Genomic DNA, 5,053 nt, shown 5'->3' with positions numbered 1-5,053 from the left:
ACTTCCCGAGGGGCTAGAGGTCCCAAATTTCGTCTCATACCCTCTCTCTCAATGGGCAACAAGTAGAGCATGTCAAAAACAAATTGCCCTAACAGGCACCTATGTTTCCTGTAACATTCACTATTTTCCAAAAACTTAAAACACGATTTTCTATTCAAATTTTTTATACAAAAATGGTTTTAATTACATGTACATTATCGTCTATGTGTGCCCTTTAGTTAAAAAAAAACCCCATCCAGATTGGACTTGTACTTTTTGATTTATTCACGTTTTGGTGTTTCAGCATATAGCCCAAGATGGCGTCCAACAAAGGTCAAATAAGGTTTTGAGGCCAGATAGAGGCATATAACCTGGTTAGTGGTGTTTGGCCTTTAGGCTTGTATGTCCCTTCATCCCATGAGAGAGAGTTTAGCCTTTTAAGCCTCTCTGTGTCCTCTCATTCCCAGAAAAAGTCATTTTACCGGTTAGGTCAAATAAGGCCTTGAGGCCTGTTTGTGACCTCTGATGCCCAGATAGAGGCATATAACCTGGTTAGGGGTGTTTGGCCTTTAGGCCTGTATGTCCCTTCATCCCATGAGAGAGAGTTTAGCCTTTTAAGCCTCTCTGTGTCCTCTCATTCCCAGAAAAAGTCATTTTACCGGTTAGGTCAAATAAGGCCTTGAGGCCTGTTTGTGACCTCTGATGCCCAGATAGAGGCATATAACCTGGTTAGGGGTGTTTGGCCTTTAGGCCTGTATGTCCCTTCATCCCATGAGAGAGAGTTTAACTTTTTAAGCCTCTCTGTGTCTTCTTATTCATAATCTTTTAATTTTTGGGTTACCGCTTGTATAGCAATCAGTATCCATCGTGAAATTTCAAAGTGTCCATAATGCACTCAGGTCGCCCCCGACAGAGAGAGGGCCGTAGTAGGGTGTTTCCATAGCGGGCATTAATATCAGAATGACCCTTAAATGCATTTAGGACCATATTTGAATTTTTGGGTTACCAGATGCACGTTTTCAATCACCAGGTGCACGGTTTCAATCACCAGGTGCACGGCTCTATTTCCTCCTCCAGCACTTGTCAAACAGTCCATAAAGCACCCAGGACGGCCCTGAGTGAAAGAGGGCCGTAGTAGGGTGCTCCTATAGCGGGCATTAAAATCAGAATGACCGTTAAATGCATTTATGACCATATTTGTGTTTTTGGGTTACCGCTTGTATAGCAATCAGTATCCATCCCATCGTGAAATTTCAAAGTGTCCATAATGCACTCAGGTCGCCCCCGACAGAGAGAGGGCCGTAGTAGGGTGTTTCCATAGCGGGCATTAATATCAGAATGACCCTTAAATGCATTTAGGACCATATTTGAATTTTTGGGTTACCAGATGCACGTTTTCAATCACCAGGTGCACGGTTTCAATCACCAGGTGCACGGCTCTATTTCCTCCTCCAGCACTTGTCAAACAGTCCATAAAGCACCCAGGACGGCCCTGAGTGAAAGAGGGCCGTAGTAGGGTGCTCCTATAGCGGGCATTAAAATCAGAATGACCGTTAAATGCATTTATGACCATATTTGTGTTTTTGGGTTACCAGATGCACGGTTTCAATCACCAGGTGCACGGCTCTATTTCCTCCTCCAGCACTTGTCAAACAGTCCATAAAGCACCCAGGACGGCCCTGAGTGAAAGAGGGCCGTAGTAGGGTGCTCCTATAGCGGGCATTAAAATCAGAATGACCGTTAAATGCATTTATGACCATATTTGTGTTTTTGGGTTACCAGATGCACGGTTTCAATCACCAGGTGCACGGCTCTATTTCCTCCTCCAGCACTTGTCAAACAGTCCATAAAGCACCCAGGACGGCCCTGAGTGAAAGAGGGCCGTAGTAGGGTGCTCCTATAGCGGGCATTAAAATCAGAATGACCGTTAAATGCATTTATGACCATATTTGTGTTTTTGGGTTACCGCTTGTATAGCAATCAGTATCCATCGTGAAATTTCAAAGTGTCCATAATGCACTCAGGTCGCCCCCGACAGAGAGAGGGCCGTAGTAGGGTGTTTCCATAGCGGGCATTAATATCAGAATGACCCTTAAATGCATTTAGGACCATATTTGAATTTTTGGGTTACCAGATGCACGTTTTCAATCACCAGGTGCACGGTTTCAATCACCAGGTGCACGGCTCTATTTCCTCCTCCAGCACTTGTCAAACAGTCCATAAAGCACCCAGGACGGCCCTGAGTGAAAGAGGGCCGTAGTAGGGTGCTCCTATAGCGGGCATTAAAATCAGAATGACCGTTAAATGCATTTATGACCATATTTGTGTTTTTGGGTTACCAGATGCACGGTTTCAATCACCAGGTGCACGGCTCTATTTCCTCCTCCAGCACTTGTCAAACAGTCCATAAAGCACCCAGGACGGCCCTGAGTGAAAGAGGGCCGTAGTAGGGTGCTCCTATAGCGGGCATTAAAATCAGAATGACCGTTAAATGCATTTATGACCATATTTGTGTTTTTGGGTTACCGCTTGTATAGCAATCAGTATCCATCGTGAAATTTCAAAGTGTCCATAATGCACTCAGGTCGCCCCCGACAGAGAGAGGGCCGTAGTAGGGTGTTTCCATAGCGGGCATTAATATCAGAATGACCCTTAAATGCATTTAGGACCATATTTGAATTTTTGGGTTACCAGATGCACGTTTTCAATCACCAGGTGCACGGTTTCAATCACCAGGTGCACGGCTCTATTTCCTCCTCCAGCACTTGTCAAACAGTCCATAAAGCACCCAGGACGGCCCTGAGTGAAAGAGGGCCGTAGTAGGGTGCTCCTATAGCGGGCATTAAAATCAGAATGACCGTTAAATGCATTTATGACCATATTTGTGTTTTTGGGTTACCAGATGCACGGTTTCAATCACCAGGTGCACGGCTCTATTTCCTCCTCCAGCACTTGTCAAACAGTCCATAAAGCACCCAGGACGGCCCTGAGTGAAAGAGGGCCGTAGTAGGGTGCTCCTATAGCGGGCATTAAAATCAGAATGACCGTTAAATGCATTTATGACCATATTTGTGTTTTTGGGTTACCGCTTGTATAGCAATCAGTATCCATCGTGAAATTTCAAAGTGTCCATAATGCACTCAGGTCGCCCCCGACAGAGAGAGGGCCGTAGTAGGGTGTTTCCATAGCGGGCATTAATATCAGAATGACCCTTAAATGCATTTAGGACCATATTTGAATTTTTGGGTTACCAGATGCACGTTTTCAATCACCAGGTGCACGGTTTCAATCACCAGGTGCACGGCTCTATTTCCTCCTCCAGCACTTGTCAAACAGTCCATAAAGCACCCAGGACGGCCCTGAGTGAAAGAGGGCCGTAGTAGGGTGCTCCTATAGCGGGCATTAAAATCAGAATGACCGTTAAATGCATTTATGACCATATTTGTGTTTTTGGGTTACCAGATGCACGGTTTCAATCACCAGGTGCACGGCTCTATTTCCTCCTCCAGCACTTGTCAAACAGTCCATAAAGCACCCAGGACGGCCCTGAGTGAAAGAGGGCCGTAGTAGGGTGCTCCTATAGCGGGCATTAAAATCAGAATGACCGTTAAATGCATTTATGACCATATTTGTGTTTTTGGGTTACCGCTTGTATAGCAATCAGTATCCATCGTGAAATTTCAAAGTGTCCATAATGCACTCAGGTCGCCCCCGACAGAGAGAGGGCCGTAGTAGGGTGTTTCCATAGCGGGCATTAATATCAGAATGACCCTTAAATGCATTTAGGACCATATTTGAATTTTTGGGTTACCAGATGCACGTTTTCAATCACCAGGTGCACGGTTTCAATCACCAGGTGCACGGCTCTATTTCCTCCTCCAGCACTTGTCAAACAGTCCATAAAGCACCCAGGACGGCCCTGAGTGAAAGAGGGCCGTAGTAGGGTGCTCCTATAGCGGGCATTAAAATCAGAATGACCGTTAAATGCATTTATGACCATATTTGTGTTTTTGGGTTACCAGATGCACGGTTTCAATCACCAGGTGCACGGCTCTATTTCCTCCTCCAGCACTTGTCAAACAGTCCATAAAGCACCCAGGACGGCCCTGAGTGAAAGAGGGCCGTAGTAGGGTGCTCCTATAGCGGGCATTAAAATCAGAATGACCGTTAAATGCATTTATGACCATATTTGTGTTTTTGGGTTACCGCTTGTATAGCAATCAGTATCCATCGTGAAATTTCAAAGTGTCCATAATGCACTCAGGTCGCCCCCGACAGAGAGAGGGCCGTAGTAGGGTGTTTCCATAGCGGGCATTAATATCAGAATGACCCTTAAATGCATTTAGGACCATATTTGAATTTTTGGGTTACCAGATGCACGTTTTCAATCACCAGGTGCACGGTTTCAATCACCAGGTGCACGGCTCTATTTCCTCCTCCAGCACTTGTCAAACAGTCCATAAAGCACCCAGGACGGCCCTGAGTGAAAGAGGGCCGTAGTAGGGTGCTCCTATAGCGGGCATTAAAATCAGAATGACCGTTAAATGCATTTATGACCATATTTGTGTTTTTGGGTTACCAGATGCACGGTTTCAATCACCAGGTGCACGGCTCTATTTCCTCCTCCAGCACTTGTCAAACAGTCCATAAAGCACCCAGGACGGCCCTGAGTGAAAGAGGGCCGTAGTAGGGTGCTCCTATAGCGGGCATTAAAATCAGAATGACCGTTAAATGCATTTATGACCATATTTGTGTTTTTGGGTTACCGCTTGTATAGCAATCAGTATCCATCGTGAAATTTCAAAGTGTCCATAATGCACTCAGGTCGCCCCCGACAGAGAGAGGGCCGTAGTAGGGGTGTTTCCATAGCGGGCATTAATATCAGAATGACCCTTAAATGCATTTAGGACCATATTTGAATTTTTGGGTTACCAGATGCACGTTTTCAATCACCAGGTGCACGGTTTCAATCACCAGGTGCACGGCTCTATTTCCTCCTCCAGCACTTGTCAAACAGTCCATAAAGCACCCAGGACGGCCCTGAGTGAAAGAGGGCCGTAGTAGGGTGCTCCTA

This window comes from Oncorhynchus kisutch, unplaced genomic scaffold, assembly GCF_002021735.2.
Source record: "Oncorhynchus kisutch isolate 150728-3 unplaced genomic scaffold, Okis_V2 scaffold492, whole genome shotgun sequence".
Taxonomy (NCBI): Eukaryota; Metazoa; Chordata; class Actinopteri; order Salmoniformes; family Salmonidae; genus Oncorhynchus; species Oncorhynchus kisutch.
The sequence above is the reverse complement of the archived record's forward strand: the minus strand, read 5'-3'. Positions refer to the sequence as shown.